Below are 24,458 nucleotides of genomic sequence, written 5' to 3'. Positions count from 1 at the left end.
CCTCCCCTCCATGATCAGGTGGGATTTATCCTTGGGATGCAGGGGTGGTTCAACATTCACAAACCAATCAATGTGATAGAACAAATCAATAAGAGAAGAAAGAAGAATGACATGGTCCTCTCAATTGATGCAGAAAAAGCATTGACAAAATCCAGCATCCGTTCCTGATTAAAATGCTTCAGAGTATAGGAATAGAGGGAACATTCCTCAATTTCATAAAATCTATCTATGAAAAACCCACAGTGAATATCATTCTCAATGGGGGAAAGCTAACAGCCTTCCCTTTGAGATCAGGAACACGACAAAGATGTCCACTCTTGCCACTGTTGTTCAACATAGTACTAGAAGTCCTAGCATCAGCAATCAGACAACAAAAACAAATAAAATGTATTTAAAATGACAAAGAAAAAGTCAAAGTCTCTCTCTTCACAGATGACATGATACTTTATATGGAAAACCCAAAAGACTCCACTCCCAAATTACTAGAACTCATACAAGCCATTCAGTAATGTGGCAGGATATAAAATCAATGTGCAGAAATCAGTTGCCTTCTTATACACTAACAATGAAACTATAGAAAGGAAAATTAGAGATTCAGTTCCATTTACTATAGCACCAAGAACCATAAGATACCTGGGAATAAACCTAACCAAAAAGGTAAAGGATCTGTACTCGAGGAACTACAGAACATTCATGAAAGAAATTGAAAAAGACACAAAAAGATGGAAGAGCATTCCATGCTCATGGATTGGAAGAATAAACACTGTTAAAATGTCTATACTGCCTAGAGCAATCTATACTTTCAATGCCATCCTGATCAAAATTCCACCAGCATTTTTCAAAGAGCTGGAACAAACAATCCTAAAATTTGTATGAAACCAGAAGAGACCCCGAATTGCTAAGGAAATGCTGAAAAAGAAAAACAAACTGGGGTCATCACCTTGCCTGATTTCAAGCTATTATTACAAAGTTGTGGTCACCAAGACAGCATGGTACTGGCACAAAAACAGATACATAGACCAGTGGAACAGAGTAGAGAGCCCAGATATGAACCCTCAGCACGATGGTCAAATAATCTCCAACAAAGCAGGAAAAAATATCCAATGGAAAAGAGACAGTCTCTTCAATAAATGGTGCTGGGAACATTGGACAGCTATGTATAGAGGAATGAAAATCGACCATTCTCTTACACTATACACAAAGATAAACTCGAAATGGATAAAAGACCTCAATGTGAGGCAGGAATCTATCAAAATCCTAGAGGAGAACATAGGCAGTAACCTCTTCGACATCGGCCATAGCAACTTCTTTCAAGACACGTCTCCAAAGGCGAAGGAAACAAAAGCAAAAATGAACTTTCGGGACTTCATCAAGATCAGAAGTTTCTGCACAGCAAAGGAAACAGTCAACAAAACCAAGAGGCAACCCATGGAATGGGAGAAGATATTTGCAAATGATAGTACAGATGAAGGGTTGGTATCCAAGGTCTATAAAGAACTCCTCAAACTCAACACACACAAAACAGATAATCATGTCAAAAAAATGGGCAGAAGATGTGAACAGATTATTCTTCAAAGAAGACATACAAATGGCTAACAGACCCATGAGAAAATGTTCGTCATCATTAGCCATCGGGAGATTCAAATCAAAACCACATTGAGATACCACCTTACACCAGTCAGAATGGCCAAAATCAACAAGAGAGTAAACAGCAAGTGTTGGAGAGGATGAGAAAGGGGAACCTCTTACACTGTTGGTGGCAATGCAAGTTGGTGCAGCCGCTTTGGAAAACAGTGTGGAGATTCCTTAAAATTTTAAAAATAGAGCTACCCTATGACCCTGCAATTGCACTACTGGATATTTACCCCAAAGATACAGATGTAGTGAAAAGAAGGGCCATCTGTACCCTAATGTTTATAGCAGCAATGGCAACAGCTGCCAAACTGTGGAAAGAACCAAGATGCCCTTCAATGGACGAATGGATAAGGAAGATGTGGTCCATATATACTATGGAATATTATGCCTCCATCAGAAAGGACGAATACCCAACTTTTGTATCAACAGGATGGGACTGGAGGAGATTTTTATGCTGAGTGAAATAAGTTAAGAAGGGGATTCTTTTACTTTTTTATTTTTTTAAATATTTTATTTATTTATTTGACAGACAGAGATCACAAGTAGGCAGAGAAGCAGGCAGAGAGAGAGGAGGAAGCAGGCACCCTGCTGAGCAGAGAGCCCGATACGGGGCTTGATCCCAGGACCCTGGGACCATGACCTGAGCTGAAGGCAGAGGCTTTAACCCACTGAGCCACCCAGGTGCCCCAGAAGGGGATTCTTTTAAAGGTATGTTTTAAAATTTAAGAATAATGATAGAGGGTTGAGTTAAAAGAAGTCAGTATTTTTTTTCTTTTAAGAAATGAGAGAATTGTTCTATTATAATATTCACATGATGGGGGCAGTTGGGTGGCTCAATCAGTTAGGCATCTGCCTTTGGCTCAGGTCATGATCCCAGGGTCATGCAGGAAGCCTGCTCAGTGGGGATCCTGCTTCTCCCTCTCCCTCTGCTTGCCACTCCCCTACTTGTGCTCTTTCTCTGTCAAATAAATAAATAAAATCTTTTAAAAAAATATTCACATGATAATCCCAAAGTGGTTTTCGGCTTTAATTGGGATCTTAAGCAAATAACTGAAGACATCTGAAACTCATATTCTTTCACTGATTAATTAATTTTTTCATTTATTATTCAGCAACTGCATTGTGCCAACTGCTGTGCAACATTTGTTGTACTAATTATTACAAAAGAAATTTCGGATATATTTGTAAACAAAATAAAAAGTAGAGCTAAATAGTTTGGCTTTCATGCATAGATTAGACTTTATTTCATTCCTTTATTATGTCCACTGACATGACAATCTCGATTTGCATCATTCCATCTTCATTTATCTAAGCCAAGATGAAGATACAAAAAAGCTTGTAGTTGAATCATCCTTATTCTTCTGTTTTGCAGGTTTTCTTTTTTTACCTCCCAACTTTTCTGTGTGTGTGTGTGTGTGTGTGTGAGAGAGAGAGAGAGAGAGAGAGAGACTAATTTGAAGTTTTAGTTTTATCAAAAATGTACTTTATGTGTAAGGATAAGGGTAAACATTAAGTTAAACTGCATTTAAAGAATTGATTCAATATTGTTGCTTTAGATATTTAAAATTTAATTTTTAAAAACATGCAGAGTTGATTTATTAAGGGAATGGGGGTTGGTATTTGGCTCATAGGCCAATCCATATATCTGGAAAAAACATGCCAATGCAAGTTAACAAAAAGGGAGCCTGACAATTGTGTGATGGTATAAAGATTGGCTCTATCAGAGCGTGGCCCACCATCAACCATGCTGGCTCACGCAGCTCTGCAGGTCTCCCATCATCTCATCAGTTCTTCTGACCCTGCCATTTAGAAGCAGGATGCTGTCCAACTGAAGGACCGAGTCCATCATTGCACAATCTGAATGAGAAACAAAATGCCGTAAGCAAGTCCACACTTGTCTGATTTAGGAAATAGCATCCCTGATGATCCCTATGCACAAGATTGGTTAGAGAGGCTCTTCTCCATTTCGATCTTACACCAACCATTTTTGCTACATGTTTAAACGTAGAAGGTAATAGCATCTAGTTGGGGTGCCATGCCCACCTACACTGGGGTTTTTTTTGTAAGAAATTTTTCCTGTGAAAATGGAATACTCCTTAGCTCTCACACAATATAGCTAATCCTTGAGCCTTTGACTGTACAGTAATCCTGAAGATTCGTAAATACTAAAAGCTATTTCTTCACTTCTTCACTGAGAATAAAAAAAAATGTCCATGACCCCAGAATAACTTTCTTTTTTAAGAAAGAATATTTCTCTTTTGACTGTAACTTTAATTAAACTCTATTAACTTTAATTTAATTTAAGCTACTTAAATAGTTCAAATGCTATTAAACTCAAAGAACACATTTTTTTTTTTAAAGGTATTTAGTTCCTGGGCATTTTTCCTCGATCTCAAACAGCCTTAATTACTCCCCACTTATTGTTAAGTGTATCATAAAATAAAATATACTGTATAAATTGCATTAATCTCCATAAAAGTAAACGTGAAGCAGAGCCATAAACTAACCAAAGTCAGAGTACTATAAAAAGGCAAAGTGCATAAAACATCTTCAAACACTTGGACCTCCATGGATGGTAACAGATTTTTGTGCATTCTTCTATTATTTCTATGGAAATGAAAATAGGCATTTTCATGTATGAAGTATTATTATATAATATTTCCATCTATTATGTGATTTTCTTTCTTTTCTCCCTGCCCTATTTTAATGTCTTTTCCCCTAAAGAGATTCTCTGTATCTATAATGATTTCCATTGATTTGCCAAGACACTTTACTAAGAGGAGTGAAGTAAATTTGATTTTGAAGGAATACATTTTTCTTTCATAATTACTCATATAATTATGGCACCCTGGCACATACTAGTAACTAGGGAGAGAAGACTATTTAATTGTATTCTAATGTGCATTTGCAATTATACAATTTTTTAAATCCATAGAAAAAAATCTTTCCATCAAGCATATTTTCCATCGAGATATTTTCCATCAAGATATTTTCAAAAATATTGTCCATTTAATCACTCTGAGTCTAAATTTTCATTGTCATAGAACTATAGATGTTAACCTCAGGATATAGAATAATTGATTCTTAGGTTTGGGAGTAGTTCTAGATGTCTGCCAGTCCAATTCTTCTATGGCCTCTCAGATGTTTTATTAAACCTTTTCTAATTTGCAGTACACAGTCGTTAATGAGACATTGCTTAACAACCTCCAGGGATATAATGTTTACCATCAGAGACGTCAGCCTGCTCTAGTGCTGAACAGTGCTAATAATTAGCAGATATGTCTTGAACATTTAATATGTGCAAGACACTCTCCTAGATGCTATGTGGGACATAATCTGAGTCAGACTTTACTTTTGTACATCAAGTGCTGATGCTCAGGTCAAGGGTAGAACATGTTTGTGTGAAAGACACGGCATGGTTAGCTGTAGTAGAAAATCCGTGTTCACTTATGCATTGACATTTCAGGTTCTCTGACCTCCACTAGACAGACAGTTGAGGCAGGACAGGGATGACTTCCTGCCACACCTTGTAGCCTTTACTTTGAACACTTTCTTGGGTCCCCTAACCTGTATCTCCTTAAGTTTGTACCTGAACTTTCCTTTCCTGCCTAACAACTTTTAATTGACAGCACATTTGCATAAGCATCTGGGAATTGGATTTGACACTTCCTAGAATCTCTTTGCCTGATTACACTTTCAGTTCCTGTCTCACAATTCATGGGCAGGCAATTCCCACTCTCACATCCAGCATAAGTTTCTGAAACACTTGGACAGAGGTGCTGGCCCAGCCTCAATGCCAAGCCCTGCTTGAGCCAGTAGAGGCAGGCTTGTATGTCATGGAGAGTAGCTGGTCATAGAGACCAGCTAAATAAAAATTCTCCTTTGAGAGGGTCCGTTAGGAATTGGAAAGCAAATCACCTTCTGGTGAATGCAGGAACTACTACCCTTTCCAAAAATAGAGTCTTTTTTTTTTTTTTTTTGATAGAGTCACTTTTAACATCTGAAATCTCCTGCCCAGTCATCTGATACAATTAAGATTTTTAGTTTCTGTTGATAACGAAAATAATAATAAAAATTAACTGTATTCAAAATACTTTTATATTTCCTATTCTACTATATTTAATATTTTTTTAAAATTATGGCATTTATGCCTGTGAAACATTGTTTACTCCAACTATCAGCAGTGTTTAATGTATTTATAGCTTTATGAAACCCTGGCAATCAGCTCTCCCAGGGATACATGTTTCATGGAATTTGAACCATATGATGATAAAAGTTTAATTATAGAATCATACTGTGCAAAGCAGATTACAAATGCTATCTATTTTAGGGATCTGTGGGATCCTTATGGTATCTGCATGGTCACGCTCTATTTTATGAGTGAGAAAACTGAGGGTCCAGAGAATAAGTAACTTGCCCAAGACATAAGGCTAGAGGTGACAAAGCTGGAGTTTGACTCCTGACCTGTCTGTCCCTGAGAGCCCCTACTCTCTGACTTTAGAACTGGACACAAGGAAGGGGGTTGCAAATAAAGGGAAGAGTCTGAGGTGGGTATTGGCAAGAAGTACACCTAGAAATACCACTATGCCCAGCCCAGCCGCCTCTGTTGTGTTAGCGGATGTGTCGGCCATTCTCCCAAGCTAATAGGAAATTGACAGTGAAAGTAACAAGAAAATTGTGTGCTTGTGTGAGTGAGTGTGTGTGTGTGTGTGTGTGTGTGGTGGAGGAAGGTATTGTTTCAGCTTTCTATAGCAGTCACTGAGTTAATGTTAAAATTTGGTTTTCAGTTGATTCCACTCACCCATACAATTGTATTTTCTTAATGTTGCTTTTCTTACTGCATTTCTGCGGTGTGATAACCACTTAGATTAGCTGAGTATACATTCCTTCGTTTTACCTCCTAACCAAAGCAAGATAATCATATAATTAATAATAATTAATAAGACCTCCTGGTGAACACAAGGACAGTAAGAAGTTTCAATTATAATAAAATATAGGAAGTGCCAAGTATAATAAAGAGAAGTAAACAAAATACTATGGGAGTTAAGAGGAAGGAGGCATTATTTTGATCCTAATAAGTCAGACAAGTCTTTATGTAAAAATAAGTTGGTATTTTTTTCTGGATGTTGAGGAAAGTTGGGCTTTTGGAGTTTAAAGTTGATAAAGGGATGGGCATCTACGTAGAGGGACCATTTCTTTGGCATCTAAATCAGGACATATTAGAAAGTAAAAGGGGTCACTTTTATTTATTTATTTATTTATTTATTTATTTTAAAAAGATTTTTATTTATTTATTTGACAGACAGAGGTCGCAAGTAGGCAGAGAGGCAGATTGGAGGCAGCAGGCTCCCTGCTGAGCAGAGAGCCCAACACTGATCATGACCTGAGCTGAAGGCAGAGGCTTTAAAGCACTGAGCCACCCAGGCACCCCATGAAGGCAGAGGCTTTAACCCACTGAGCCATCCAGGCGCCCCAAGGGGTCACTTTTAATAATTACACCTGAGCGGGGCACCTGGGTGGCTCAGTGGGTTAAAGCCTCTGCCTTCAGCTCGGGTCATGGTCTCAGGGTCCTGGGATCGAGCCCTGCATCGGGCTCTCTGCTCTGTGGGGAGCCTGCTTCCTCCTCTCTCTCTCTGCCTACTGCTCTGCCTACTTGTGATCTCCCTTTCTCTCTGTCTGTCAAAAAAAAAAAAAAAAAAAATTGCACCTAAGCAACAGACCAAACTTGGACTGGTCCTGGGCAAGCCAGAATGTGTAGAGGAAAGGACATAATAGCTCTACTTAGTGCAAGAAAGGGGAGTTGTAAAAAATCAAATTAGGAAAGTGCATTGGGATCACACTGTGAAGGACTTTGAGTTCCAGGCAGTATTTAATAGGCAGTCTAGTCATTGAAAGTTTGTAAATAGGTGGATACATGGTGTAAACGGAACTGTCTTTCAGAAAAAGTAAACTGACAGTAGCGAGTAAGATGAATGGCAGAGGGCAGACACTGAATATTTAGTTGATATACTCATGACTTCTTTCCTATCTACGAGTCTTCTTAGAGAATTTGTCTTGTCAGAGTTTAAATAAGGTTAGCCCTATGTTTCACGTATCCATATTTTTCTTGATTACACCTGATAGAACCAGGGTGGACATACGACTTTTGCTGGTCCAGTGAAATATTTTCCTCTCCAGGAATTTGGAGTTGAGACAGAAAGCAACTTTTTAAGGTGTAGGAATTCATACTTCTGGCATACTTTAGGTGGGCCATGAGCCAAAAGATTGGGCTATGAGCAAAAAGATGAGTTTAGCCGAGAACTGATATATGAAGAGAGATCAATGTTGCAAATGTGCAAAGTGGGAGAAAGGGAAGTGAGTGACATGCTGCTTGATGGCTTTGAGATCCTGTGATACCTGCTATACCTCATGCTCCATGATATTCTTTTGTGTGATAATCATTAATTTTATCTTAATATGATTTAATTAAGTTTATTTTTCGAGAAAACAAGGGTGCTCCAAGATAAAAATGCTCTCCAGCAAGACTCACCCATTGATATTGGATCTAGCTTTTTGAACAACACAAAACAAATCCCATGATAGCTTTTCAGACATTTCAAGACCAGCATTGCTGTTTTATACAGCTTCCTCTTGTTCAGGTTAAATATTTCTCTCTTCAGTAACAGCTGTTCGGTCATCTGTTTCATGTTGAAGAAGGTGCTCAAAATTGAGTACCCTATCTGAGATATATTCTGATTAGTACAAAAACTAGTCAGGCTATTGCTTCACATGCTTTTTTTCTCCTTGGGTCTCTTGATTACAGAGGCAAGAAAATTATTCACTCTCCCTGACTCTTCCAGTTATGGGAAGGTGGAGAGGACTTGTATAATATCCTTAGTTTATATAGCAGAAGTCACTAGTCAGAACATTTCTTCTTGAATGAACAGGCAAAAATCCTCTAGGAGAAGCATCTTTTTTTTTTTTTAAGATTTTATTTATTTATTTGACAGAGATCATAAGTAGGCAGAGAGGCAGGCAGAGAGGTGGGGGTGGGTAGCGGGAAGCAGGCTCCCTGCTGAGCAGAGAGCCTGATGTGGGGCTCGATTCCAGGACCCTGGGATCATGACCTGAGCCGAAGGCAGAGGCTTTAACCTACCGAGCCACCCAGGCACCCCAGGAGAAGCATCTTTTATCTTTCTTTTACCTAGGATGAGGACAGGGTGCCTGGACATATAGCATCCCTCATGCAAATATGAGGATGTAGCAAGGATGCTGATGCTGGGAACAAAAGGAGCCTGGTTCTTAGATTCTATCATTGAGCTAGCTACCCTCTGTGGACTGACATCACTTCAGTGCTCATCGCGTGAGATAACAAGATCTTTTTTTGCTTAAAACAATGTAGCATATCTTTTTTTCCTAACTTGCATACAAATATTAATTGATAAACTTTCTAAGGCCTGGATATGATACTTTTGTAAATATGATTTAAGATTATATTGGCTTTTAAACCCTCCATATCATATAAACACTGTAATTCATTCAATTCTAGAAAAATTTCTCCTAATTTTCAAGTTTATCTTCCATGATAAATATTCATAATTTCTAACTATAAAACATAGAATTTAATTCCATTTCCTAAATGCTGCCTGTTCTGTATACCTGCTTTCCTTCTCTCGTCTATAAGAAAAGAGAATAATCAACATCTAAAAAATGGATATAAAAATATGGCAGAAGATTTACAAATTGCTAAGGCTAGATTGTAATATAGGATAAAGAGAAAAGCAAATCACAATTAGAACACTGTAGGACCAGTGAGAAACTGAGGACCGCACACGTGCCAGGGCCTCGCAGCTCTACCACCAGGGTGTTTTCTAGGAGTCTTGGTGCTGAAAATCTGCCTGGGGAGGAAAGAGGAAATACAGGGCTGGGGGATAGCTGAGAATGCATGTTCCTATGCTTTAAGTATAGAATATTGTTAAATTTAAGAAAGTGGTAGTTACAAAGGCATAGGGGAGTTCAAACAAGGATCATATATATATATATATATATATATATATAGGGGCACCTGGGTGGCTCAGTGGGTTAAAGCCTCTGCCTTCAGCTCAGGTCATGATCCCAGGATCCTGGGATCTAGCCCCACATCTGGCTCTCTGCTCAGCAGGGAGCCTGCTTCCTCCTCTCTCTCTGCCTGCCTCTCTGCCTGCCTTTCTGCCTACTTGTGATCTCTGTCAAATAAATAAATTAAATCTTTTTTTTTTAAAAAGGATCTCACTTATAGTCAGAGGATTAAGAGGTGACATTTGAATAAAACCATAAAAGATGGGCATGGTTTTCAATGGAACAAAAAAAGAAGAGTAAAGCAGGACATTATATAGTCAGGATGCTGGGTCAGAGGAAGGGACTGCTTGGGAAAAGCAGGTTTGTCTGTCGCTGGAGCAGATCTGCAGTGACTAAAGGATAAAGTTTCAGAATTGGAAAAGATATTAGGAATGTATATATTTTTAATCTGGTCACCTCATTTTACAAGTGGGGCCACTCAAGCACAGGGTAGTAAATGGCACCGTCAACCTCATACCAGTGGTGGGGCTCAGTCTTAAACCCTGCTCCCCTAGGAGCAAGTGAGAGCTGCTCTCTACATACCCTGTAGAATTGCAGAAGACCATAAGATGAGTTATTTCATTGGCTGTGGAAATTCACAGACTGTATTTGAGATGAGGAGTTAAGAAAGTAATCTGTTTATAGAGATGAATAGAATCGATTAAGGGGAGGAACAGGATAGACAGATCGAGGCAGAAGAGAAGGAACCTGTAAAGAATTATTACATTTATTTAGGGAGGAGGTAATGGAGCTAGAGTGTAGCACTATAATAATTATAATTTTTGGATTATAACTATCATTGCTCACTAGGCAATTCCTGAGGTTCTCTGGTTTTCCAGTGACCAAAATCATGCTTAAGGACTCTTGAATGAACTGTTGAATGAAGGAATAAACAAATGAAGGTTAGTGATTATAGAAATGCAGAAGGAGATTTCAGGGAAAGTAATATTTTTTATTCTCATGCCATCAGCTGGCAGTCAAGCTTTGGAGGAGAGATGCTGAGTTGGTTTGCACCTATAGAGTTTGATGTAGAGAAGTGACCTCCACAAGGATTTCTCAGTGAGGCAATTAGAAAGTGAGCCTGGAGCTCTGAAAAAGGTTAGGGCTGCAGATGTACAGATCTATGGAAAAAATCAGAAATACGGTGCCAGCAATTTTAAGGTGCTACACAGGGCTCTTTATATAACTGGCAAAATGAAAACTGGTCCCACTCTCCTCTTACCAAAGCAGCTTGTGCCCTCCAGTGAAAAATTAGAACTTGTCCCCCATATATTGTGATTGGTCTCTTTATTTGTATTGTTTTGTTTTAAGACTTTGGTAGCACACATATGAGAGTTTACTCGTCTTTTTTTTTTTAAGATTTTATTTATTTATTTGTCATAGAGAGAGAAGCGAGAGTGAGCACAGGCAGACAGAGTGGCAGGCAGAGGCAGAGGGAGAAGCAGGCTCGCTGCCAAGCAAGGAGCCTGATGTGGGACTCGATCCCAGGACGCTGGGATCATGACCTGAGCCGAAGGCAGCTGCTTAACCAACTGAGCCACCCAGGCATCCCAGAAGTTTTGTCAGAAGTGGGATTCGAACCCACGCCTCCGGGGGAGACTGCGACCTGAACGCAGCGCCTTAGACCGCTCGGCCATCCTAGTTTACTGGTCTTTTAATTTGGCAGTTATAGTCAGCTGAATTCCGAAACTGAATAATGCATGGGTGTGGTGGTATTTATTGGGAACAAGTAATTTATTTTATTGCTTAATTCTTAAATTCTTTAGCATGTTTCCTAAGAAGTCATCTTAGGATTTGGACAATTGCAAAAATAAAACTGGAGAACAAGAACTAAACTGTCAGTCAGTTGAAGTGAATTATTAATAAGTGTATCTGTTTTTCTAGAATGTTTACTAATAGAAAATCAGTGTCTCCCATTCCACACTAAATTGTGTGAAATATTTAAATTATTAGTTTGAAGATGTGCCAGCATTGTAGCTTGTATATACAATGTGTAGCATTGTAGCAAGTCCTGTTCTTGATGGAGGAAAGAAAGGGAGAGAGAGAGAAAGGGGAGGGTGGGGAGCATGCAGAGAAAGAAAAGAGAGAGAGAGAGAGAGAGAGAGAGAGAGAGAGAAATGAATTGGAATAATAGAATAGTATCCCAAGAAGAAAGGTTCAGGGAAAAGACTCTATTTATGCGCTGTTGCAAGATGGAAGCCCTCACACCAGCAACATTATAGCTATTGTCACATCCCAGACATTCATTATATAGAATTAATGTAACTGTGAGTGGAAATGTTTTAGGCACAGCAACTGACTAACTTCATAGCCCCCAGCTTGTGGATAAAGCTGAGAGCCTTTACAGATCATCCTTTGAGAACCACCACTCTGATGGCATCAACACTGACCTTGATGTCAAGGGACTCACATTCTTGTTAGGGCTCCATCTGTGGCTAACCATATGTCCCGGGGAGAGTCATTTAGCGTCTGCTTTGGTTTCCTGTCTGAATACCTGACCCTTCCTGCTTTACAGAGATGTTACAAAATAAATTAGAGAAGGTATGAGAGAATGCTTTGTATTCTCATAAGAAAGGTGCTCTGTCATTCTAAAGCATTACAATTAATTCACCCTGAATAAAGGCTATAAACTAATCTTAACAATAAATAGGCCTGATAAAAGTGCTCCCAGTTTCCTGTTCTGTATAACACAAATCTGTACCTTGGCTACTATTAGCACTAAATGATCTCAGCTGCTTGTTTCAAAAGTTTAATCAGTAATGTTATGTGGTCGTGCATTTGGTGATGTTTAAATGAACGTGCATGGAGATGAAACGAATGTTATCTGGGGACGGATTGATCCAGAGATGGGATTTTTGTAATTAAGAACAGTATTTAATATATATCACCACCACAAGCACCCAAATGATTTTTTAAACAATGGGACAGAAACAGAGGGCCCCCTCATGTTGGATTGTTTAGTTTAAAGATTAGTCCCATAAATAGCCAGCGATGGAATGTTAGCCTACAAAGGACTAAAGTATCTTGTGGCAAATCTTTAATTTGTGACTAATGACTAAATCTATCCATGTAATTTCTAAGTCAGGAAATCTGAGAAAATAAATATATGAGAGGTTGAAGACCTGAAAATAAAATCCAGGCAACTTAAACCCTCAGCAGTTAAATTTATATTTAACAGTGATTAAGTACCAGGATCATATAAAGGGCTGTAATTTCATCAGGAGGCATGAAAATGGCTAAGTGTTCATTTTTAACTGAACAAATCAGATTTAGTGCTTTCCTAAGAAAGGAAGAAGGAATTGAACTCTTAGCAAGACACGAACAATTCCAGTTGACTTATGGTGGGTTAAATAGAAACTAATTTTTGAGGGAGTCAATAAAAATAATTTTTATTGGATAGTTTTCTACAATATCCCTCAATCTATAAGTTTGTGATTTATAGGTCAGCTATCCAAAGAATGTAAACAGAAACATTTTCTCCATATACGTCCTCCATTAAAGAGTTAAGATGAAAATAACATTAATCTGACTTTTGGTTTCCAGTTTAACCTCCTCTCCTGCAGCTGATCCAAAGTCCAGCCCTCAGGCCAACTGTGACAGGGTCTCAGAAGCTGCCATGTCTTTGCAGGGGTGAGGGTGAGGTTGCCTCTTTCTGGAATGTTCTTCTCTACATCTGGTTAACTCCAGCTCATTCTTAGAGAATCAGTCACTCCTATTAATACCTCTGTGAGCCTACTCTCCCCTGCATCTCCTGCTACCCTACAACTGAAGCCCTACACTCACCCTTTCTGTTCTCAGAACTTCATGCATTTGCCTTAATTTTTCCTATACTGATTTGTTGAGACTTGCCTGGTGTCCCTCTTCCTACAAAGCCAAAGATCAATAAGCTCTATTTTCACTTCTTGAGCAGTGTTCTTCCCTTTGTCACCAGCACAGAGAAAGCTCTCCTTCATTCTAGAATCATGCGGTATTACAGGTTTTGGACTTGTCACCTTGTCTTAGAATCCCACTTAGCCTTTGGATCACTTGAAGAATTTTGACTCAGTTTCACCCTGAAGTGGATCTTTCTGCCTCCCATCACTCTGTGATGAGTTTCTGCCCTCTAACACCTAAATTCCATCTTGAGTCCTCTGGACCAGAATCCCAGTAAGATGTAAGTAGGGAGAGAAATGACAATTAAGGCATTTATTGTATTGTTTCATGATAGCTAGTCTGCTTGTCTGCCTTCTCCCATTGACTATAACTTCCTTGAGGGCAGGATTTGTATTATGTTCATCTTGGCATCTGAAAGGCCTGGCACAGTGCCAATACACAGCAGATGCTTATAGAACAAATGAGGTATCTGTGAATTAGAGCATGGTATTACTTTTATAGTTTAATCCCTACATGAGATAATTTATTCTTCAACCAGGACAGAGTAAGTTTGTTTACAAGGAGGCCAGAGGAAAGCATGTAGATATACCAGTCAGAATGAAGACCTCCTTCTCCTCTCTGCTCTTTACCAATGCAAGAGTATTACATGGCTTTGTGAAACTCTGAAAAATAGTTGTTCAGTAGACTCTAATTGTCATGTCTCTTAGTTACTTATCTGTATTCTGTCATTGTCTTGAGGGGGGAAGTCTAATCTGAATGGTGGCCTCTGATTTTCCTGCCAAGGAGAAGTAGAGCCTGACCCATGAATACAGGTCCCTCGCTGGCTTACTGTTGCCTGTGAAGTAGGTTTCCAGATGGCAGTGTCCATAATGTTGATCACTAAACCTTAACATAGCATAATGTCTATAACATGGTAGATACCCAATATGTGTTTGTTGAAAGGCTGAATGACGATCTCCAAGGTTCTTGTCCGCTAACTGTCTCCTGCCCCAGATCCTCTGTCAGAGGCCATGCCCACCCATTAGGAAATCACTGTCCCACTGGGCAGCTATCATGTCCTGCCCATACAGAAACATCGATTCTGAACATTGTGTGCTGTATCTGGTGCATCTGGCTGTGCTTTCTAAGCCCATTCCTTTTGAGTAGTCAATGCTCTTAAAGTTGGGTTTCCTCTAAAGCTCTGGGTTTTGAGTCAAAGACTGGCTGTCTCTTTTTCCTCTACTTTCTTCCAAAGCCCTAAATTGCCTATTAACACTTTTTTAAAAAGTCTTGAATACACTTTAGGATGCTCTGCATCTCTTAGCACCCACTTGGCCTGCAAATGTTGGCTGAATTGAATTCAATTTAAATTTCCATGGCTGGATGCCCATTTCCCTCTGTTCTCCTTTACTGTGCAGAGTGGGCCTCAATGATAGGGGAGATTAACCTGACAAGGCCTAAGGTTCATGTGCTGCTCTGACATTCTTTTAGATTCTTTATGAACTTTGGAAGATTCCACTTAAACAGGAACTCATGTCCTTAGTAGGAAGTTGTCCCTTTTTACTAAGTTTAAGACTAAATTAATAATAAATTCAAGCCAGATCTTTTTCCTAATTATCATTCTAGGTGGAGGCAAGTTTTTAGAAATGGGGTAAAGTCATCTGAGTGATTTCATTCACACTGTGGATAGCCAAGATTCCAAGAGACCCAGCCTCTTTCCCTCCCTCCTCCCATCAAGCCATTCCCTGCTGAAGTAAGCCACGGCAGGATATGTTGTGTTCTCTGTTTTGATATAATTTTTAGAACTCTTCTTTCTAAGTTCATTAAAGCTTTTCTTTTCTCCCCTGTAAGTGTACGTTGTTAGCCTTGGGGTTCTGGCCAACTTCCAGTTTGAGCAATTAATTACATTTCAATGCTCAGCCCTCCCTGCAGTTTCAGAAAGAAGGTGCATTCTTTGTGTTCCTCAGCAAGTAACTGCTGATGGTGAAGCAGCTGTTGCTGCCTCCCCAGAGGAGAATAGTTTCAGAAGTGGTGAGAAAGCTTCCTGCCTCTTTGAGGGAGCTGCTTGCAAAGTGATCTGGGACAAAAGGCATCCCTGTGAACGTGAGGCGTTTTTACTACAGTGGCCTCCAAGCCATCCATCATTCCTCTTTTGAACCACTGGCTTAGCCCAGAACAAAATGGGAAGTGACTGTGTTTTCTTGAAGAGCTGTTCCTGAATGTGATGGCTTCCTTTGAAGCCCCGTCAAAGGGATGTTTTTATTTTGTTTTTGTTTTTCTGAAATCTCTTCAGTTTGCAGCCACCTCCTGCAAGACCTCACACCGGAGCCTGACATCGTGCTCAATACCTAAGTGGCTGCCTTCACAGCTAACAAAAGACAAAAAGCACGCAGATACAGATTGTTCTAATGAAATAACTTCAAGAAATGAAAGGTGTTTTTTTTTTTCTTTAACTTCAAATAGCAAAAGCAATTAATATTCGTTGGAAAGCACAAGTGATAACACAACACCCAAATTTACTTGTAGAGGTTCCCTGTGACATGATCTAACAAGTCAGAGATGCAGTAAGGGTAGTCGTATCCTGCAAGTTATTTTGGAAAGGTATAGGAATAACCTTTCTAGATGCATACTCTATGTTTTACTTGGCCCAGACAACAGTGCCTGATGGAATGATAATTGGATGTTGATGAAAAACATCAATCATCGTTGCACTGTGACTTGAGTTATATTTGTTTAATGTTAAACTTTAAGTTGTGAAATAAACCATTCAGGCTGGGGAAGGCTTGATTGCATTTCTAAAACTTCATTCTTTTCACTTATTAGGCAAGAGTGACTCATTCCTTATATCAGTAGGGCTTATTGAAAATTCCACGTTATTGGGGCGCCTGTGTGGCTCAGTGGGTTAAAGCCTCTGCCTTTAGCTCAGGTCATGATCCCAGGGTCCTGGGATCGAGCCTCGCATCGGGCTCTCTGCTCCGCGGGGAGCCTGGTTCCTCTCTCTCTCTCTCTGCCTACTTGTGATCTCTGTCTGTCAAATAAATAAATTAATTAAAAAAAAAAAAAGAAAATTCCACGTTACTCACAAAGGTTTGAAGCATCTGTCAGGTAAAGAAAAATCCTCCTTCGGGTTGTTGTCTTTAAATTCTCCTTCCTAACACTCAGGGTTTTTGGGGTAGCCCTGTTGCTGACATTCTTGTTGTCCAGGCAAGCTGCATTTAGATCACCTATATATTGCCCTGGGATCCACTACCTTTGCGTTCATTTCTTGGCAGCAAAAGCCAGTCTCACTAATACAGGTCTCTCCATGCAAACAGCTGGTGACACTCAGTCTCCTCCCATGTTTACCCATCACGAAGGGAAACAGTATCTCTTCCTCACCATTTCATTCTCTTTCCCCTTCTGGCTCATTCCCTCATGGGAAGCACAAACAAATCCTCTTATTCCTGTTTTCACAATCACAATTCAGTTCATATTTGATCCCATAGATCATTCTCACTTATGAGCACCCTTCCTGATTCCCTACCTGACCTTCCTCTGTCTCCATCATTTGGGGAAATCCTCATCCCTGTCATTCAGAGGCATTATCTGAGCCTCGAGTTATTAATCTTTTCTTAAGTATCTCCCTCATTAGACTGTTGACAAGAGGACAGTCTCCCCAACTTCATCGGGTCACCGTTTTTTTGTTTTGTTTTGTTTTGTTTTTCCTACTTCCAGTGCCCAGCATAATGCCTGGAAAAAGACATTTGTTAGATAAACACAAAAATCATGAGAAAAACTCTATGTACTTTCAATTTTCATTGCTAAACACACTTTCTTTTAAAGTGCCAACAATCAAGATATTTAGATTTCATGTAGGAACACAAATTTGGTCCCTCATTTTGAAAATGTCATATGTTTATTGATTAGGAATATGTTAGGAATATGACAATATATTTTCTTCGAATTTATGTTCTTTATTGAGACAGGCATATATAGTGTGGCTATCTAGTTTTTTTCTTGGGAACTACTTGGAATGTTCCCACTGTCTGTGACATCACTTTGATGTCAAAGGGAAACTTATTGAATCAGGCATCATGCAAAGTGCTTTTGCGTATTTAAATCATTCCATCCTCACAATACCTGTGTAGGGTTGATACTTTTAATTATCATTTTACAGAAAAATAAATTAAGGATCAGAGAGGTTAAGTGTCTTGCCGGGTCACATAGCTCGTTCATAAAATTATCAGGAAGATCTTTATAACTCTAAAACCCATGCTTTCTTTGTTATATGAACTGACTTATAAATAAATATTTTGAGACCAAGAAAGGAAGACTTCCTAATTAAGTTCTGTTTTGGATTAGTGGAATCAACCTTCTGATGAAACCAACAATGCAAGCTGGACAGATTTGTCAATAATTGAACTAAAACTTTTGTTCACCAAATTGACCATCACTTTGCGCTGACAAAATCGAATATAATTTTGGCAAAGATGTAGCTACACGCTGTTGAACCATATGCGTCAAACTGCTGCAAGCTTACTCATCAGTTAAAACCAAAAATTCAAACTGGATGATGTGGAAGGTCAAAGGGTGGGGCCAAGACTGGTGGGCGGGTGTCAGAGGATCCTACAGATCCACAGAAAGTGAAGCTTTGCCCCTGTTAAATATTACTCAGTGATGACCCTGAGTATGAGGCTCTAGGAAATTTGTCAAAAAATAGAGAACTCTCACGAAGACAATCCAGTCACTCCAGCTGAATTGCATCATTTCTGCAGAGGGGCAGAATGTCCAGACAATGGCTGGACAACCAGACAATGGCTCTCACCTCATGATACGTGAGTATCAAAGTCTGCCTGTCAGTTTTCACATGGACAGCAAAATATCTTTGTTTCTGCATGAAGTCTAAATTCCAGTACTTTAAAAGCCAAAAGCAAAAACACAGATGAAATCAGCAGGAAAAACAACATTTGGAGGCTGCGACCGCATGATACACAGTGTTAAATAATCCAATTGAATGGATTTTTCACTTTGTAGTCAGTCATTTTGGCATTGTGCGCGCGCAGGTCTAGGCAGAATAGATTTGATTAGAGAAAACAACTTAAAAGATTCATCTCTTAGTTAGGCCTCATGCACCCAGGAACATTTTTGAATGGCCAAGCTGAGACTTTATTTACATACTTATATAATTTCTTTCATCTTGGGATTTCAAAGAGCTTTATAATGTTGCTTTTCGAGTTGATTAAGCCTCACAACTTCACTAAACACTATGGTGCAATATTATAGATGAACCAGAGAAGAGGCAGGGTTTCAGTTTGTGTAACTGTGTGGATTTTCTCTGTGCTTGAAACTAGTTAATAAAGAAAGAGTGATGCTACATATAAAGGTTTCTTTTTAAAATAATATTTTCATGTTAGAATAATTTTTGGTTTACAGAAAAGTTGCATAGGTGGTACCGAAGTTCCATATCCATTATTCAGTTTCTCCTGATGTGGACAACTTACAGAACTGTGCCACAGTTGTCAAAACTAAGAAATTAACATTAGTATAATACTACGGACTAACTTATAGACTTTTTTTTTTTTTCCACAAGCTTTTCCATTAATGTCCTTTTTGTGTCCCAGGGTCTAATCTGGGACACCACACTGCATTTACTTGTCATGTCTGAGTCTCCCATGACCTGTGAAAAATTTCTCAGACTTGCTCTGTTTTCAGGACTTTGCCAGTTTTGAAGAATACTAGTCAGGTGTTTTTAAAAGTGTCCCTCACGTTTTTCTCATGGTCAGGCTGGGCTTATGGGTTTTTGTGACAAACACCACAGACATGAAATGTCTTTCTCATCACATTAATCACATTTTATCAGGAAACATATGATATCAATGTGACTTATCCCTGGTGAGGTTAACCTTGATCATTTGCTTGAGATCTGTTTCCCACATTTCCCTATGGTGAAGTTATTCTTTTTTCCCTTTCCCTACTATATTCTTTGTAAGAGAGTCACTAAGTTCAAAATCCAGCCACTCTCAAATGGGAGGGAGGGTTAAATAGTAGAGGGAGAGTATCTACATATGTTATTTGGAATTCTTTCATAAGAAAGATCTGTCCCTTCTCCCCCTTTTATTTACTTTATCATTATTTATATCAGGAAAGGCTCATATTTATTTTATACTTTGGGTTACAATATAATATCACATGATTTTATTGCTCAAATTGTTTTATATTTGACTATTAGGAGCTCTTTCAGATTGGTTCCTTTATAAAGGCTTGTTCCTAAATTATTCTTTAACAAAGTATATTCTTCAGTATATTTTTATTCAACCATATATCCCACCAATATTTTGGTGGTTTTCAAAATGCCAAAGGTATTATGCCTTATTTATTGAAGTACCATTTGCCAGGTGCTTATAAACATCCATTTAATCTTTATAGTAGTCCTAGGAAGTATTGTTACTCTCCTTTAAGGGATGAGATAGCTCAAGTTTAGAAAATTTAACCCAGGTTCCTCAAATTAGTAAGTAGCAGAGAATTGCAGAAATGTTACATCCTTTGTAGATGATAACTAGCATGTCTAATGGGAGGTGGTATTTTTCCAAAGATTTAAGGATATGGTAATTACCAGTGGGAAAGCATATCTTAGCATCAAACAAATCTAGGTCTTTTCAGTTGCCAAGAATTTCCAGTCTGCCATCCAACACACACACACACACACACACACACACACACACACACACACACTCTCTCTCTCTCTCAGATGTTTTCTGCTATACTTACCTAGCATCCAGTTATATCAGCTGCAAACAAACAAACAAACCAGATTACACACATCTGTTTGATTTACAGATTAGTAAATTCCTGGAAAACTTTAGTAGGGATTTTTGTCTCATGCCTCTAGTTTTGTGTGGGACTCTTATTTTTTAATGTTTTGTCAGCTGGTTTTCAAATTCAGCTTACTAGAGGGTACTGTGATTTGTCAGCATCCCCTTCTGTTTCTAAGAATGGTCTGTGCCCATGCTAGGCATAGAACACTGATGCATAACTCGTGGGTTTCTCGAGTAGAATTAGATAATATTCAATTTGCCATCTCTATTAACACAATGGCCCTAACACACACACACACACACACACACACACACACACACACACACACACACACAAAATTGTAACTGAAGCCACTTTCTGATAACAGCAGATGTCAGTTATGGAGGGAAGGTCAAACTCCAGAAATAAGAATTGATTGTCAGAATGTTTTATGCACAAATGAGGGATGCTACATTAATGTTTCCTTTGTCCCGGAATATGTAAATGAGAAAACTGGTTTATAGGAAAGCAAGAGGAATTTCAGTTAGCTGTAAATAAAGAAAATCTCTCACAAAACAGGGAAACTGGAATGTAAAGCCCTCAGTAAAAATAAACTTGTCTTCATGAGGGGCCATCAGGAACATCATTTTTTAAGGATTGCCAAACTCAAATAGATATATGTGGTCACCTATTAATGTGTCAGACCCTTCCTGGGAATTTTGGAAATAAGATGAAGAATAGACTTTTCTCCTAAGGAGATGTGAAAATTGTTAGTGGAACAGAATACAGAAAATTGACACATACAGAAAATCGATACATATACATATAAAATTTTAACAAATTTATGTCTCAATCAGCATGAGCTCATGGTAATAGTCAGTTGTCATAAATAAAGTAACTAAAGTAAGAAGAATACTTCTAGTGTTTTAGTTTCAAAGCACCCTGGGTATTCAAGTGCCGATTGACATAACACTTCTGAAAAATGGCCACTGATTCAGAGGACTGGGACTGAGTGGGTGTTCAGTTTCTGTGTGGCATGGGGACCAAAGGACAGAGAGCCGATACCCTGCTACCAATTCTCCACTTTCTATCGGTGAGAGAAATATATACCAACCCACTCGTGGCCACAGTGAATATCACTATTGAGAGAAAGTGTGCCATCAGCAATAGGTTTATACATTAAAAAAAAAAAAACATTTTTAAGGGCTCATGGAACTCCTCTGTATGTTTCTGGGTTTGTATGGGATTCATGTCAACTAGCAAAGACGTCCAGTTACCTGTACATGAGGAATTCAGTAAGTTAGTTTCTTGAAGACCTTTTTCATTCTCTGATTTAGAATTTAAAATTCATTTTCATTCCATGCTTATCCCATTTTTAAATTGTGTGACATGTTATGATTGGGAATTTAAAATTAAGGTTAGAAAGTGGATTTTCATTAGTGATTTACAATGAAGAGTAGTGATTTACAATAAAGGGACAGGGTAGACAGGGACGTAATAAAATTCAATATCATGTAGAAGAAAAGTATGATTTGGAGAGCAGATATACATACTATTTGGTAGAAATATGACAGAGAAAGACACTAGAGGATGCTCTTCCAAAAAGAAGTACCTATGATTGCATTTTGGGGACCAAATCTCTGTGCTTCCAGAATTGTCAGCCTCATGTTTAGTTCCTGGGTAGAACCTATAAGTAGTTCAATCGTTTACTGGTGATGTGGGATAGAATATTTCTTCAGAAGAGAAAACTGGTTGAATTATCTGATTGTGCTTAATCCTGTAATCTCCTGGATTTCTTCCAGAAACAAAATTAGATGGCATATTTGCAGACATGCTTATTCTTGCTGCCTTGTTTCCTATTTACCTTTTCCAAGCTGAAAGTATATTCAATTAAGCTATGTTACACCATTGAATCATTGGCAGTTAGGTCTTGGATGGTGCGTAGTTTGTTTTAACAACCAGTTTTTGAGGCCAAGCCATTATACCAGGCCAGCACAGACACGCTTCTCATTAGCCCATCTATTTTAAAGGCGAACACACTGTATGCTAAGCTAACTGGATTGCTACTCACTGAAGTCTGTAGCAAAATCATCTGAAAATGGCCTCAAGGGATCTCACTTCAGATTTTATTAAAGTTCATCAACTATATATTTTGCAGATACATAAAAATAGATTAGCAATCATAAAAGAATGACTCATGTTTATTATCTTGAAGAGTAATTGCATAAGACTAAAAAAAAAAATGGAACAGTGCTAAAACTTAATGAAGTTGAAGAAAACTACTTCCTCTGTCAAACAGCAAAAATGGATTTTGGGGGAGAATGCCAGATTATATCTATCAGCTGAGCTATTATCATATAAAAATTTCTTGATGATTTTAAGGACATGGGAGTCAATACGAATCCAGAAAAAATGATCATGTTACATAACTTTGGTCCTTTTGTGGCTAAAACCACTTGCTGTATGTTAATTGTCTTGCAGAAAACGCCCAAGTATTTATGGACAACAAAGTTCAATCCTGTAGGAAAACAAAACAAAACAAAACAAAACAAGGCAAACCTCTTCATGTCCCTGTGTAGTTATTATGTGCAGAATTGTGTCCTCTCCCCAAATGTATATGTTGATGTCTTAACCCCCAGTACCTTGGAATGTGACTATATTTAGAGATAAGGTCTTTATAGAGATAATTAAAATGAAGTCATTAGGGTGAGCCCAGAGGAACATGACTGACCCTAATCAATTAAGAAGTGGGAATTTGGGCATAGATACATACTGAGGGAGACTATGGGAAGGCACAGGGAAAAAAGATGGCCATTTGCAAGCCAAGGAAGAATCTTGGAACACGTCTTTCCCCTCCAAGCCCTCAGAAGAAACCAAGCTCGCTGACATCTTGACCTCAGACTTCCAGCTTCCACAAATGTAACATGACATATTTCTGTGTTGGAGACACCCAGTTTGTGCCACTTTGTTACAGCAGATCTAGTGAATGAATAAAATAGGACTACCTGAAAATTAGCTGTCCATTTACCAATCGCAAACTCCCTGTCTTTTGAAAGATGTTCAGATCCTGTTCACTGCTAATGTTTGCCCCAGGAAAGAGAACATGCAGAGGCCCATATATCGTGTAAAAAAGATAAAACACTTATTAGTTGATCAAATAATTCCCTCTTAGCATGAATAAAATAGATTGTTGCATGATAAAGCATTGTTTCTTGGTAATTTAAATATTTAACAATTATAAATCCAGCAAACAAACTCTCAAATACAAATGTTTTATCCTTTTGCATTGACATAGCTTTAAAATGATAATAATTTAAAATATGTTTCAGCTATGGTTTTAATATAATTGAAGTAACCAAGATGTCAGACAAATGAATGCATTATTGTGCAAATGTGGATATTTGTTGATGAGCTGACAAAGTTTGGGGTAGTAAAATAAAAACATGAAATTTGTAAGTTATATATTTATTGTATCACGTTTATTTTTGTCTTCGTTTCAGCACAACCACTACTTATTTAACTGTAATTAAGATTCTTTTCTGATTTGTGTTCTATTAATTTTAAAATGCACATAATTTGTATCTTCATCACAATAGAAATTAAACAAAGTGTAATTATTTGTCAAGTGTGTACCATTTGAGTACATTATCATCAGAAATATAAATTTAGTAGAATGCAAAAAATTAAAATTATTTTCATGGTTTTGTTCTAAAATATGCAATATCCTCTAACAAAATTAACAAAATGTAGGCTTCAAGTTAAAACTAGTAAAAATAAAAAATCTAGATCTAACTTATTTTAATAAGAGTATTATTTTAAATATTTAGCTAATTAAATATTTAAAAAATAAAAATATTCACAGTTCTTATGTTCAGTGTTTGTGTAGTAAACAAGTAATGAGTATCGTACTTGATGCATGTCAGATTTTGACATCTATAGATAGGTAATAGATGTAAATATGTATACCAGTTTGAGTAACATCAATAGTTTAATACTGCAAAATGTTCCTCAGCGGCCAAATGAAATTTTGGTGAACACTGTACTAGTTCACACACATTTTGGATTACAAATTGGATCCACAAATTAAAGCATAAAAAGAGAAACAAGTGGACATTCAGCAC

General features: G+C 38.1%; 1 non-coding gene across 1 annotated transcript; it reads right to left on the bottom strand.

Annotated features, from left to right (window-relative positions):
* Window positions 1–11,271: 11,271 nt before the first annotated feature.
* Window positions 11,272–11,354, bottom strand: TRNAL-CAG (transfer RNA leucine (anticodon CAG)). The gene has a single exon. It is a non-coding gene; the product is annotated as a tRNA-Leu (tRNA).
* Between the last annotated feature and the right edge of the window lie 13,104 nt (window positions 11,355–24,458).

The sequence above is a fragment of the Lutra lutra genome, chromosome 8 (assembly GCF_902655055.1).
Source record: "Lutra lutra chromosome 8, mLutLut1.2, whole genome shotgun sequence".
Lineage (NCBI taxonomy): Eukaryota > Metazoa > Chordata > Mammalia > Carnivora > Mustelidae > Lutra > Lutra lutra.
This window is presented reverse-complemented; position numbering and strand designations above follow the sequence as displayed.